This window comes from Equus asinus, chromosome 13, assembly GCF_041296235.1.
Source record: "Equus asinus isolate D_3611 breed Donkey chromosome 13, EquAss-T2T_v2, whole genome shotgun sequence".
Classification (NCBI taxonomy): domain Eukaryota; kingdom Metazoa; phylum Chordata; class Mammalia; order Perissodactyla; family Equidae; genus Equus; species Equus asinus.
The window spans coordinates 38,766,987-38,783,050 of NC_091802.1; the positions used below are offsets into that span (position 1 = coordinate 38,766,987).

At 42.7% G+C, this 16,064-nt stretch overlaps 1 pseudogene; it reads left to right on the forward strand.

Moving 5' to 3' along the window:
* Nucleotides 1-1,672: 1,672 nt before the first annotated feature.
* LOC139040042 (small ribosomal subunit protein eS19 pseudogene) lies at nt 1,673-12,323 on the forward strand (annotated as a pseudogene).
* Nucleotides 12,324-16,064: the final 3,741 nt, after the last annotated feature.

The window sequence follows — 16,064 nt, forward strand, 5'->3', positions numbered from 1 at the left end:
GTCTGCCTGCTTCCCAGAGGAGCGGGAGCAGAACAGCTGTGACCTGTGGACACCATCCCACTGCCCCCGTGAGCAGGGTACCCCGCTAGCCCAGGGGTGGAGTGCTGAGGAAGGAACAATCAGTCCTGCGGGGAAGGGGTCTAGAAAAGCTTTACGGGAGAGGTGACTGATACCTGAGTTGGGCCTTGGAAGGGGAGCAGGACTTTCCTGTGTGGAGAAGATGGAGAAGGGTGTTCCTGGCCAACGGATGTGCTTGGGGTGTGCTATGGCCACTGTGGTGGGGGGTGGGGTGGGGTAGAGGGCTGACCAGGGACGGGCAGCAAGCGAGACTGGGTAGGGGTGGGCTAGCCTCGGAGAAGGAGCTGTTAATGGCGAATGTCCAGCTGAGAAGCTTGGGGTGCGCCCTGCAGGTGCCCACGGAGGTGTTTAAGTGACATGACTCAGAAGGACCATGTAGCTGTGGGCAGGGAGGAGTGACCCAGGGAAGGGCAGAGGTGCAGGGGCTGAGTGAGAGTTCTCTTGGAGCCACCAGCCACCCTGACCACGTCCATCTCCAGTTTGCTGGCAGGGGCACCTCTCCTGATTGGGGAGAGGAGACCAACGTAAGAAATGAAGTCCTTGCAGAGGTATTAGAGACTTGCTAGCCTAGAGGGGCCAAGGTCAGAGTGGGGACTGAATTGCAAGGGATTCTCCTGGAAAGGTTGGTAGAGGGGTCACCTGGACACTGTGTTTATGAAGCACCTATTATGGGCATTTGCAAAGTGGCCTCACTTAATCCTTACAGCGAGCCCCAGAGCTAGGCATGCTTTTCCCCTTTTAAGCGATGTGGAAACTGAAGTTTAAGACTCAGTGGGAAAGAAAGAAAGGGAAATGTAAGTCCCTTCCCTAAGGTCCCACAGCTTGAAAGTGGGATAAGAATTCAGGTCTGTCTGTCCCTGAAGCCCCTCCCCTTCCTCTCTCACCACCTCCCAGATAAGAGCCAAGGCTCCCGCCCAAAGAAGGACTTGGACCCTAACCTTCACCCCTCCCTCACTGTCACCACCCTGGACCAGGCCTCCAGGGCCCCTGAGATAGCCACTCTCGGATGAGAAAACTGAAGCTCAGAAGAGTTAAGTGACTTGCCCAAGGACACAAAGCTAATTAGCGGCAGAAGCAGGATTCCGACCCAGATCCCTTCTCCCTCCTAATCACTCTGCCTTGTTCCTCCCTAAACAGTTAGCTTCTTTGTTCAGAAGTTTCATCATCTGTAAATGGGCCTGGGAGGATTAGTGGGAAAACGCACAGCTATCAGCCACTTGACACAGTGCCCGACATTTGTCCAACATTCACCGAGTAGTTACTGAGCACCGACTAGGAGCAGGACCCTCTTCTAGACGTTGGGAGGGAACAGGAAACAGAAACCAGTCCCTGCGCTCCCAAAGTGGATACTGAGACAAGGATCGAGAGGAGAATGGGCCACAGGCACGGAGAAAGTGCTCAATAATTGCTCCCACTAAGTCCTACCTACCGGCCATGCTTCCTTGAGTAAGTCACCCTGGCGTTCTCTGCTTCTGGATCTGGAAAACAGGAAGAATGCAGAGGGGAGCCACTTTGCCCAGAGTAGCTGGCCGTGTATTTCATCACTACCAGCCTCCCAGGTGAGCAGCCCTGCTCCAACCCCCGTGAGACCAGCAAAGCCCCTTCCTCCCCTCCTACGCCTGGCCCAGGCAGCACCAATGACCGGGGGTGGCCGATGATAGGCACATGCTCTGCTTCCTGCTTCCTCTCTTCCCAGGACCTACAGCCTCTATTCCTTGTCCTGTTGCAGGCTGCCAGCCTCCCATCCAAGTCCAGCCCTAACTGTGATGCAAGAATCCCACCCAGGTCCGGTCCTAAATGTTGTGTAAGAATCCTGGAGGTTGTAAGAGCCTGGGGTTCAGGGAACGCCTTTGAGGCCCAGACACAGCCCTGCAGAGCGGAGCCCCAGCTCTTCCCTTTCGAGGAGTGGGGCAGGTTCAGCCTGAGTCGGGGGCACGTGGCCTTCCAGTCAAAATCAGGGAGCTGCCGTAGCAGGACAGGGAAATCAGAGTCTAGCCCCAGGAATATAAAATAATCATAGTTGGGGCCATTCTTAAGCACTTAGGACATTATTTTATTTAATTTAATCCTCTGTGTGAATGAAAATCCCATTTTAGAGTCGATAAAACTGACGCTCAGAAAAACGAAGTGAGTCACCCAAGCCATCCAAAGGCCCTGCTTTTCTTTCCCTCCAGGCCACTGGCCACACTGGGCCCTGCAGTCCCTGGGCTGTGGGCTGGGGCCGGACTCCGATCCCCAGGTGTAACCAGAGGTCGGGGAGCTGGCACTCAAGAACTGGGGAGAAAGGATCTTGTACCTCCCCTGGGTCATTGCTGCTCCTGTCACCTCTTCTCAGGGCAGCCGCCCACTCTACCTCACCCCAACTTCAGGGTCAGGAAGTGGGCCAGGGCTGGGAGGTAGGGTCAGGTCCTTCCTAGCTCCCCATTGCTTCCAGAACATCATTCTGTCACTTTCTTGTGAAAGCCCCTGCTCCATTCCCCTGTGCCACTCTCTACTCACCTCATTAGCGTTGTCCATTGACCTCCTGGCACTGCCTCTCATTTGTTGAAGGCTTTTGGCATTCCAATTCCTAGTGCATCCTGGGTAACTCCATAGTCGCAGATTCCCTGTTCTACAACCTTCACATGTCTAATCACTTTCTCCTTGCCCACACCCTTGTTCCTGTCCCGGACATTATCACCACCTGTAAGTGCTCACATTTTCCTCTCTGACCTCAGCTTGTGCTCCTTCTGTTCAACTCTTCCTCAGACAAATGTTCTTCAGTCCCCCATCGACTGATCCTGAGATGTTTTCCCCACCCATCAGCTCCCTTCTGTCTTCATTCTCTTCCCTTTTCAGCCCAGAGCCTCTGCTGTATCAGATCATCTTAACTCCTTACCCTCTGTCTTTTGTGGTTACACTTGCCTGGCAAAACCCTAACACTGGACTCCTCGTTCAAGAGGCTACCTTAGCACATATGGTTACCACTCCATCCTGGAAAATCCCTGTGAAATGACAGAGAAAAAATTTACTGAAGTTTTAAAGCAGATTAGATTGTACTGATGGCAAAACCCAACAGAGAAGAGGAGTCCAAGACCCCAAAGAGACAGCCACTGAAAGCGTGGAGTTTCCTAAAAGGACCCTAGACTTCCCACTAACATCAGGAAGAAGGCAAGGATGTCGCTCTCAACATCGGCATTCAACATTGTGACGGAGGTTCCAGCCAGTGCACTAAGGCAAGGAGAGAGGGCATCCAGAATTGAAAGGAAGAAGTAAAACTGTGTTTATTTGAGGACAGAATGGATTTCCATGTAGAAAACCTGACGGCATCTAAAAAAATAGTTATTAGAACCAATAGATGAGTTTAGCAAGATTGTATGATATAAGATCAATATACGAAATCAATTATATTTCCATATATTAGCAATGAACAACTGGAAATCGAAGTTTAAAAAAATAATACCAAGTACAGTCGCACCCAAAAATATGAAGAACAAAGGGATGAGTCTGACGAAGGAGATTCAAGACCTATACGCTGGAAACTACAAAACACTGCTTAGAGAAATTAAAGAAGACCTCAGTAAGTGAGGAGATATACTATGCTCATGGATCGGAAGACTCAATATTGTTAAGATGTCAATTCTCCCCAAATTGATCTATAAATCCTACACAATCCTGGTCAAATTTCCAGCAGCATTTTCTTTGTAGAAATTGAAAAGCTTTTCCTAAAATTCTTATGGAAATGCAATGGACTTAGGGTAGCCAAAACAACTTTGAAAAAGAATGGGAGAAAGAAAGTTGGAGGGCTCCTTCCCCTGGCTGGCAGTGTGGAGGCCACAGGATGCCTGGAGTTACTGCAAAAGATGTGAGCCAGCAGGAGTTTGTCAGCTCTGGCAGCCTTTCTCAAAAAGTCCAGGAAGCTGAAAATCCCTCAATGGGTAGGCACTGTGAAGCTGGCCGAGCATAAAGAGCTTACTCCCCTCGATGAACTGCTTCTACACATGAGCTTCTTCCGCATCACAGCGCCTGTTCCTCCCTGGTAGCCCTTGGGTTGGCTCCCTGACCAAGACCGATGGGGGATGTCAGAGAAACAACGTCATAGCAACCACTTCAGCCAAGGCTCCGAGAGCACGGCCCACCAGGTCCTCCAAGCCCTGCAGGGCTGAAAATAGTGGAAAAGGACTAAGATGGAGGCTGCAAACTGACACCTCAGGGACAGAGAGGGCTGGACAGAATTGCCAGACAGGTAGCAGCTGCCAAGAAACTTTGGAACAAATGATGCTGGGTTAATAAGTTGCCTCATTCATAAAAAAAAAAAAAAAGTTGGAGGACTTACACTACCTAGCTTCAAGATTATTAGAAAGCTACAGTAATCAAGACGGTGTCGTCTTGGCATCAAGATAGACAAATAAACCAAAGGAAGAGAATAGAAAGTTTATAAATAGACCCACGCATATATGGTCAATTGATTTTCAACAAAGACGCAAAGGCAGTCTAGTGGAAAAAGGATAGTCTTTTCAACAAATGGTCCTGGAACAAATGGATATTCATATACAAAGTAAAATAAAGTACTTCACACCATACACAAAAATTAACTCAAAGTGGATCTTAGACCTAAACATAAGCCTAAAAGTATAAAATTTCTAGACTTCTAAAAGAAAACACAGGAGAAAATTTTTGTGACTAGGTAAAGATTTCTTAGACACAACATCATAAAAGATAAAATTGAAAAACTGAACTTCATTGAAATTCAGGATTTCTGCTATTTGAAAGATACTGTTAAAAGAATAAAAAGACAGGCCACAGACTGGGAGAGAGTATTTGCAAAGCATATATGTAAAAAAGGACTTTTGTCCAGCATATATAAAGAACTCTCAAGACTCAATAATAAGAAAACAAACCACCCAATTTTAAAAGTGGGCAAAAGATATTTTTTTTAAGGAAGATTGTCCCTGAGCTAACATCTGTTGCCAATCTTCCTCTTTTTTTTTTTTTCCTTTTCTTCACAGCCCCAGTACACAGTTGTATTTCCTAGTTGTAAGACATTCTAGTTCTTCTATGTGGCACAACACCACAGCTTGGCCTGATGAGTGGTGCAAGGCTCTCGTCCAGGATCCAAACAGGTGAACCCTAGGCCGCTGAATCAGAGCAGGTGAACTTAACCACTCAGGCACGGGGCTGGCCCCTAGGCAAAAGATTTGAGCAGATACTTCAACAAAGAAGATATACAGATGGCAAATAAGTACATGCAAAAATACTCACTGTCAGTCATTAGGGAAATGTAAATTAAACCACAATGAGATACCACTATTAGAATAGCTAAAAAAAAAATTTTAATGACAATACCAAATGTTGGTGAGAATGTGGAGCAAATGTAGCTCTCACACATTGTTGGTGGAAATGTAAAATGGGACAACCGCTTTGGAAATCAGTTTGCCAGTGTCTTAAAATGTTAAATAGGGGCCAGCCCAGTGGCGCAGCAGTTAAGTGCTAACGTTCCGCTTCGGAGGCCTGGGGTTTGCTGGTTCGGATCCTGGGTGCAGACATGGCACTACTTGGCACACCATGCTGTGGTAGGCGTCCCACATATAAAGTAGAGGAAGATGGGCACAGATGTTAGCTCAGGGCCAGTCTTCCTCAGCAAAAAGAGGAGGATTGGTGGAGGATTGGTGGCAGATGTTAGCTCAGGGCTAATCTTCCTCAAAAAGAAAAAAAAAGTTAAATAGACACCTAGCCTATGACCAATGATTCCACTCACAAGTTATTTACCCAAGAGAAATGAAAGCATATAAGCACACAAAGACATGTATGTAAATGTTCCTAGCAGCTTTGTTTGTAATAGTCAAAAACTAGAAACCCAAACATCCATCAACAAGAATGAATAAACAATTCATAGCATATACAATGGAATATTGCTAGCAATAAAAAGCAATGAGCTGTATTGATACACACAACAACATAGATGAATCTCACAATGATTATGCTAAGTGAAAGAAGGCAGACAAAAAAGAGTATACACTGCATGATTGCATATACATACAAAAGGTAGAAAATGCGATCTACAATGACAGATCAGTGGTTGCCTAGAGACAAGGGGAAGGAGTGGGGAGGGGCGGGAGCAAGAGATTAAAAAGTGACACAAGGAAACTTTGGGGTGATGGATATGTTAATCATCTTGACTTAGTGATGGTTTCATGGGTGTACTCATGTGAAAATTTATCAAACTGTACATTTTAAATATGTGTAGTTTATTGTATTGTCAATTATTCTTCAATAAAGCTATAAAAAGGTAAATAAAAAGAAGCAATAATCAAATAAAACAAAAGAGTTAATCTGCAAAAAAGAAATGAGATATATAAATTGGAAAAAAGAACAAACAAATCATCCCACCATGCAGATTATATTATTACCTACTTAGAAAAGTCCAAGATTCAACTGGAGCCTTGCAGATTTCATCAGCAAGTTCAGTAAAATAGCCAGTTGAAAGAAAAATATAGAAAAATCAATAGCTTTCTTTTTTACCAAGAAAAAATAATTTTAAAATGTTAGAAAAAATGATCTAATTCATAACGGCAATTCAAGCTATGAAACACACAGGAATAAATTTTACCGAGGACATCAAGAAGACCTGAATAAATGGAGAGATGTATGCCATCGTCTCACAATGGAAGAACACTTTGGTAATGCTGTCAATTTCTCCAAATTACTCTATGAATCCAATGCAACTCCAGTTTACAGTTTTAATGGAATTCTTTAATTGAGTCTAGAAAAGATAATTCTAAAATTCATCTGGAAGAGTAAATGAGTATGAAGAGAAAAAAAATATTAAAAAAAATAAGGATGGGGCCGGCCCGGTGGCCTAGTGGTTAAGTTTGGTGTGCTCTGCTTCAGAGGCCTGGGTTGGGTTCCCGGGTGTGGAGCTACATCACTTGTCAGCCATTCTGTGGCAGCGACCCACATACAAAACAGAGGGAGATTGGCCACAGATTTTAGCTCAGGGCAAATTTCCCTCGGCAAAGAAAAATAATAATAATAAAAGTAATGGGCTGGGAGGGAGTTGCTTGCATCATCACTAATCCAAGTATACCACAAAAGAGTTGGTCTTACAGTAAGAATAGGATTTGCCTTCACACACAGTAGGTCCTTTACAAACATTTGTAGAATGACCAAGTAAATGAATAGGCAAACAGATCAAGAGAACACATAGTCCAGAAGCAGTCTCAAAAACCATTTTTGTATAGTGAATATTTTTTTTTATTTAAAGATTGGCACCTGAGCTAACAACTGTTGCCAATCGTTTTTTTTTTTTTTCCTGCTTTTTCTCCCCAGATCCCCCTGGTACATAGTTGTATATTTTAGTTGTGGGTCCTTCTAGTTGTGGCATGTGGGATGCCACCTCAGCATGGCCTGACGAGTGGTGCCATGTCCGCGCCCAGGATCAGAACCGGCAAAACCCTGGGCTGCCAAAGCAGAGCGCGCGAACTTAACCACTCGGCCACGGGGCTGGCCCCTGAATATTTTAATGTAAAGGTTTTCAGGTATTTCTATTAAATATGTCCTTGATGTCCATGAGCACTTCACACTCAACATGCCCCACACTGACCTAACCACCTGACCCCCCTGTTCTGAACATCCTTCCTATTCATGCTCCTCTCCCCACTTCACAGGTCTGCACAAACACCCAAACGGGAAAAGGGGTCACCCTGGATCCCTCTCTCCCCCTCACTTTCTCATTCAGTTTTCTCTTCTAAGCTCTCTCTCACTCTCCACCTCCCACCGCATGGGAATTCAGCAGATGACAAAAACAGCATTTCAGACTAGCAAGGAAAGGAGACAGTGCTGGAACAAGCTATCTATGGAAAAGAAATAATTAAGTTAAATACATACATAAGAATGAATTCCAGATGGATTAAATATCTAAGTATAAAGAGTTAAACTATAAAAGCACCGGAAAGAAATACACGAGGATGTTTTTTATAACTTAGGGATGGAAAGGCCTTCTATAAGACATGAAATTCATAAACCGTAAAGAAAAATATCAGCGGATTTCATCACACTGAAAGGCACCACAAAGTTAAAAATTGAATGGTAAACTGGCTGTATTTGCAACAATTAAGACATAGATAAAGTTAATTACTATCCGTAATCTACAGCCATCTCCTACAAATCAGTAAGAAAAAGTTATAAATTCCAATAGAAAAAAAGGACAAAACTAACGGGAAGACAATTTCTAGAATAAACGCAAAAGGCTAATAAACATATGAAAAGTTGCTCACACTCACTAGGGTCGGGGAAATGCAAATTAAAACCATAATGAAGGCTGGCCCAGTGGTATAGCTGTTAAGTTCACAGGCTCTGCTTCGGCAGCCCAGGGCTCACCAGTTTGGTTCCCGGGTGCGGACCTATGCACGCTTATCAAGCCATGCTGTGGCAGGCATCCCACATATAAAATAGAGGAAGATGTTAGCTCAGGGCTAACTTCCTGAAACAAACAAATAAACAATAAGGGGATTTTGTCCACTAAACTGGCAAAGAAATTAATACAATTGATAATGTTCCCTGTTCACACGAGTGTGGATCAAAAAGAACCCTCATCCATCATTGGTGAGAATACAAAATGGTACAACAGTTTTGGATGGAATTGATCAGTACTCCTCAAAATGTTAAACAAACCTTTGGGAAAGCTACTCCACTTTTAATGGAGATCTGTTGTTTCAGCTTGCCCAGCATCCTTTATCCCTTCTTCTACCAACAGCCCTGCCCCAACCCCATCTTGTCTGGAGAGCCACTCCTCTCCTAGTCTCTGGCATGCAGTTCGTTGGGGCTGGCTCCTACTTCCAGTTCCAGGGCTCAGGCATGTGACTGAGGCTTGACCACTGAATATAGTCCATCTTCCCTCAGGCAAATTGATGGCTTTAGGGCAGGCCCTGTGACCTAAATGAGGGTTAAATTAGACATCACCCTGTGACTTTTCCAATTTCCCAGGGAAGAAGAGCAGATGGAGTATGTCTGGAACGTCTGCGGCCATCTTGACTTCACATGGAAGAGTCGATCTGAGAATGAAGCTAAAACAAAGAAACTCGAAGCTGTGTCTTGATGAGAGATTTATGAAGACGAAGTTTGGGCACCTGAACCCGACCATGCCTGAAGTCAGCTGCCCTAGGAATTTAGTTACGTGAGCCAATAAAGACCCCCTCCCCACCTTTTCTTTCACTCGAGTCAATTTGAGGTGCCTTTCTGTCACTTGCACACCAAAATAATCCTAAGATTGAATCTACCCATAAAAATATTTACTCAACAGTTGTTGAAAGGAAAAAAATTTCAAAAAACTATGTTATGAATGTTATTCTGTTTTTAATTTTAAAATGTATGTCTATGCATATAAAAAGGTCTGGAAGGACACATATGCACACTACCAGCAGTTGTAATCCCTAAGGGAGTGGCAATGGGAGCCGAGGGAGTTCACTTTACCCTCATACACATCTCTGTGATATGAATTTTTCCGAAGAGCATCGAATCATTCATTCAATAAATATTCATTAAGCGCTATTCTGACCAATCGGTGTGCTAGCCTGGGGGCATAGCATTAAACCAAATAGACAAAATCCATGCTTTCATGGTAGGGGGAGGCATCATTATTTTTAAAAAATAATATCTAAAAAAAATGAATGAATTCAACTCTCTGCTTTCACGGTGCCTACATCCAGGCAGCTGAGTGTCGCTAGGGAAAGGCACACAGCTGAGAAGACGAGGACCAAAGAAAATGGTAGTTTCCAGGGTTTTACGGAGCCAGAACATGGCTTGACAATCCTCTTCTGTTTCTGCGGTGAACTCCCTCTCCTGCTCTCTAAAATAACAGCTTCCAACATCTCCCATTCTTCTCCCTTAAACTGCTGAAAAGAGTGATTGCAGTTGTCTTTAGAACAGGTCATCAGTATTCTACGTCTCTTCCTTCTGGGCACATGGTATGATTCTACTTCTCTGTCCTTTGAAGTTAGGCATGGCCATGTGACTTGCTTTGGCCAATGAAAAATGGACAGAAGCGATGTGTGTTACTTCCACGTGCACACTTTTAAGAACTGGTGCACAATTTGCCATGTTCTATTCTCCCTGCCACAGCCACCATCAGTAATCTACCTGGTGGAGGCTCCATCCAACCTGGGTCCTGAGTGAGGAGGCTATGGAGCAGAGCCTCATGTCAACCCACAATGGCCATGTAGTCTGAGCAAGAAACAAGACACAATTCTGTGATAGTTTGAGTCCTCTGAAAAGCAGAGTTTTAGGTAGAGTTGGATGTGCAAGAGATTCACTGAGGGAAGTGCCTATGGAAGACAAAGAGCAGGAGCCAGAGTAGGCATGGAACACCTTCAGACCAGAATGCAAGTCTGACACCTTGAGAGGAGAGGAGGAACGACGGAGGGTGGGGTAGGAAGAGGCTCAGACTGCAGAGCAGTTCTAAGAAGGTTTCAGACAGGCTGAGCAGATAGCCTCCCAGCCAACATTGTCCACAAGAAGAGTCCAAAGTCCCTCAGGAATGGGCCAGCACTAGCACCCCTGTGGTGCTCAGCCACTGGCTGGGAGCAGCCCTGGGGAAATACCGCCTCCAAACAACACATTGAAAGATTCACAGGGGCGGAGCTGGGGCCGTCCGTCAACTATGCTCCACAGTGGCAGGTTTCCTGGAAGGAAATCTGAGCAGCACATTTCAAAGACCCCCAGAGTTGCTTTAACCCAGGGGTCAGCAAACTGCAGCCCATAGACCAAATCCAGCCTGCTGCCAGCTTTTGTAAATACAGGTTTGCTGGAACACAGCCACACCCTCTTGTTCACGTGTGTCTGTGGCTACTTCCACACTACAATGGCTGAGTTAAGTAGTTGTGACCCAGGCTGTGGTCTGTGACAGTAATTGTGGCCTGCAAAGCCTAGTATAGTTACCAGCTGACCCTTTATAGGGAAAGTTTGCCAGTTCCTGCTTTAACCCACTGTGATTTGAGGGTGGCTTATTGCCATTGCAAAACCTAGTCCATCCTGCCTGGTAGTGGTCTCTTTCTCAGGCTGTGGCACACTGTTTTAGCCCTTATCTAATCTGACCTCTCAGCAGCATACAATGGTTACTCATTTCTTCTTCTTAAAATATATGCTCTTTGGGGCTGGCCCGGTGGTGCAGTGGTTAAGTTTGCACGTTCCGCTTTGGCAGCCAGGGGTTCGCTGGTCCCCATCCCGGGTGCGGACATGGCACCGCTTGGCAAGCCATGCTGTGGTAGGCGTCCCACGTATAAAGTAGAGGAAGATGGGCATGGATGTTAGCTCAGGGCCAGTCTTCCCCAGTAAAAAGAGGAGGATTGGCAGCAGTTAGCTCAGGCCTAATCTTCCTCAAAAAAAAAATATATATATGTGCTCTTCCCAGCTCTTAGGACATTATATTTTCTTGGGTTTTTTTCTTTTTCCTTCTCTGGCCACTTCCTCTCAATCTCCTTGGCTCAACCCAACTATTAAATGCTCCTCAGATTTTTGTTGCAGGCCTCCTTCTAGTCTCACTCTCTAACCTTCTTACGGCTTTAATTACCACCCATATTTCAGTAGTTCCCAAATTAATATCTCCAGGTCAAATATCAACTCCAGTCCTGTATATTCAATTGCAGACCAGGCCTCTCCCCACGGGGGTGTCAACTGGTCCGAAACTAATCTCATTATCTTTTCCCTTAATCCTGTTTCTCCTCCCAGGTTTTTTAAATAAATGGTAGTTCCATCCACCCAGCTGCTTAAATCTCAGAAATTCGAGTCTTCTTTGATTCTTTACTCTCCTTCACCCCACACTCTAAATCCAATCACTAAGTTCTGTTTTTCCTGCCTCCTAAGTATCTAATTTGTCCACACCTCTCAATCCTCAATGCCGAGAATCTAATCCAATGCCACTTTTGTTCAACTGGACAATCATTGCAATCTCTTGAGTGGCCTTCCTGTTCTGTGCACGTGTTCCTTCAGTCGAGTCTTCACACTGCAATCAGAGACCTTTGCCATTGGGAATATTGGAACAAACAGGAAACAAATAGAATATGGTAGATTTAAACCCAACTATATTAGTATTTACATGAAATGTAAGTGGGCTAAATGCTCCAATTAAAAGAGAAAGGTGTCAGACTATATTAAATAATCCAATTATATGCTGTTTACATGACACATATCTTAAATACAAAAACACAGAAAGGTTGGGGCTGGCCCCGTGGCCAAGTGGTTAAGTTTGCACGCTCTGCTGCAGGCGGCCCAGTGTTTCGTTGGTTCGAATCCTGGGCGCGGACATGGCACTGCTTGTCAGACCACGCTGAGGCAGCGTCCCACATGCCACAACTGGAAGGACCCACAACGAAGAATATACAACTATGTACCGGGGGGCTTTGGGGAGAAAAAGGAAAAAAATAAAATCTTTAAAAAAAAAACACACAGAAAGGTTAAAACTAAAGGATGAAAAAAGATACAATGCAACCACTAACCAAAATAAAGTTGGTGTAGCTATATTAATATCAGACAAAGTAAACTTTAAGGTAAGAAGTGACAAATAAAAATGGCAAGTAATAGGATATATCGGAGTATATGAGGAAGCCATTTTGTGTAAACCTAATTCGACCTGACCTTGTCTTTCTAAATGGGCCTGACCGAGGCCATAGAGCATGCACTGTATATCTGCTTTAGATATTCCCTATGGCAAGAGCAAAGGCCCTTGAGATAAAGGTGCAACTTCCCTCCCCCTCCCAACGTTGGCATTTCCTTAAGGATTAAGCATCTTTCCTTAGGCTAGAAACTGATTGCTGTGCTCACCTGTGACCACCCAGCTCAAGACAATAGATTTGCCTCCTGCTACGCCCTCCGAGATAGCAGACCCACTACCTGCTGTGTCCATCAAGCACTGTGCTGACAGGGCGATCTTGTGACTATTGTGGGAGGGACATTTCAATCATATGTGAAACGTCCTGCTTGGGGGTATATAACCACTCTGTGCACCCCACTTCTTTTGTGCCCTTTCCTCCTTCGGGAAGAAAGGCCCCAGGCCATGGTCCTCAGATTTCAGCTCAGAATAAACTCACCCAAATTTTCATTTATAGATTGGTTATGGATTATTTTCATCAACAGAAGTATTACTAAAAACAAATAAAAACATCATTTCATGACGATAAAAGTGTGAGTCTAAAAGGAAGACGTAACAGTCCTAATATGCACCTAATAATACAACCTCAAAATATATAAAGCAAAAACTGACAAAATTAAAGGAGAAATAGACAAATCTCCAATCACAGTTGGATATTTTTAACATAGCTCTCACAGGAACTGATAGAACAAGTAGATTTTAAAAAAATCAGTAGAGAATAGAAGATTTGAACAACACAATTAACAAATTTCCCTAGCTGACATTTATAGACTACTATAAAAAACCAGGAGGAAACCAACAACTACAGAAGGCACGTTTTTCTCAAGTGTCAATTTTGACACTTAACAAAATTGACCATATGCTGGGCCATAAAGCAAGTCTTAACAAATTTCAATTTAAATTATTAAAATCATGCATAGTGTGTTCTCTGGACTCAGTGCAGTTGAGCTAGAAATCAGTAACTAAAAGATAACTAGAAAATCCCCCCAAATGTTTAGAAATTAAGTAATAAGCCTCTAAATAACCCATGGAGCCAAAGAAGAAATCACAATGGAAATTATAAAATATTTTTAACTGAATGATAATGGGATACAGCTAAGAATGAGTAAAGAGAAATTCTTACACTTAAATTCATACATTAGAAAAGAAGAAAGGATACAAATCGATGATTTAAGTATCCATTTAAATAAGCTTTAAAAAGAACAGTAATTAAAAGCCCCTCCCAAAAATAGTAGAAGGAAGAAAACATTATAGACAAGAGTAGAAATCAACAAAATAGAAAACAAACGTTCAATAAAGTCAACAAAGCCAAAAATGGCTTCTTTGGAAAGATGACAAAAATTAAAAACTTAGCAAGAAAGACGAGAATGAGAGAGAATGAACAAACAATTAATATTAAGAATCAAATTGGAAACATTACTACAGATCCTACAGATGTTAAAAAGACAATAAATGGATATTACAAACAACTTCATTTCAACATTTGAAAATCTAGATAACATGGGCAGTTCCTTAAAAAACCCACACAACTTACCAAAAATGTCACAAGAATATTCTTATTTTTAAGATCACAATAGGCCTATATCTGTTACAGAAACTGAATCCTTAATTTAAAATCTTCCCATAGAGAAAACTCTAGGCCCAGATGGCTTCACTGGAGAATTCTTCAAACATTTAAGGAGGAAATAATACCGTCTTACACAAACTCAGAGAACAGAGAAAAAAAAGAACATTTCCCAACTCATTCTATGAGACTTGAATATTTTTGATACCAAAACCTGACAAGAATATTACAAGAAAGGAAAGTTATGGCCAATATCTTTCATGAACATAGATGCAAAATCCTACACAAAAATACCAAACAAATTCAGTAATATATTTTTTTAAAAGGTAATTCATAGTAACAACCAAATGCAGCTTCATCTGGCAATGAAGGCTGGTTTAATAGCCCAAATCAAGCAATGTAACTAATCATATTAATAAAATAAAGTACATAAACTATCTGATCATTTTAATAGGTGGAGAAAAAGCATTTGATAAAATTTAATAACCATTCATGATTTTTTTAACTCTCAGAAAACTAGAATAAACGGGAATTTCCTCAATTTGATAAAAGATGTCTAAAAAACCCTACAGTGGACATCATATTTAATGATGTAATATTGAGTGCTTTTCTCCTATATCTGGGACAAGTAAAGATGTCTACTCTCATTTCTTCTATTCAACACTATCCTGGTTGGCTCAATAAAGAAAGAAAACAACTTAAAGGCATAAAGATTGAAAAGGAAGAAGTAAGTCTGTATTTGTATACAACATGATTGTGTACATTTGCCATCCTGAGGAATCTACAAAAATTATTAGAGCTAATGAGCGAACTTAGCAACAATATTGTCTACATACAAAAATCAATTGTCATCCTATAGATTAGCAGCAAACAATAGAAAAATTATAATTTTAAAACACCATTGACAGTCATGTAAAAAAACCAGAAAATACAAATGAAAAATGTCAAGACCTCTACACCAAAAATACAAAACATTGCTTAGAGAAATAAAAGACAACTTAATAAATAGAGAGATGGCCATGGTCACAGAATGGAAGATGGAACGTTGCCATGAGTCTCTACATTGATCTACAGATTCAATGCCATCACGGTAAAAATCTCAGCAGGCTTTAAAAACTAGAAACTGACAAGCTGATTCTATCATTCATATGAAAATGCAAAGGACCTATGACAGTCAAAACAATCTTGAAAAGGGGCTGGCCCCGTGGCCGAGTGGTTGAGTTTGCGCGCTCCGCTGCAGGCGGCCCAGTGTTTTGTTGGTTCGAATCCTGGGCGCAGACATGGCACTGCTCATCAGACCACGCTGAGGCAGCGTCCCACATGCCACAGCTAGAAGAACCCACAACGAAGAATACACAGCTATGTACCGGGGGGCTTTGGGGAGAAAAAGGAAAAAAAATAAAAAATAAAAAAAATAAAAATAAATAAAAGATAAAGCAATCTTGAAAAAGAACAAACCTGGAAAACTTACACTGTCAGGTTTTAAGACTTACTACACAGCTAATCAAGATAGCGTAGTATGGGTGTGGGATAGACAAACAGATCAATAGACAGCATGCTCATAAACAAATCCACGTGTATAAAGTCAATCAATTTTTGACAAAGGCGTCAAGGTACTTCAATGGGGAAATGAAAGTTTTGGTGCTGGAACAACTAGATGAACCCTAACTCTCATCTCACACCATAAGAAAAGATTAATTCAAGATAGACCATAGACCTAAATGTAAAGAGCTAAAACTATAAAGCTTCTAGAATAAAACATAGGACAACATCTTTGCAGTCTTGAGGTAGGCAAAAATT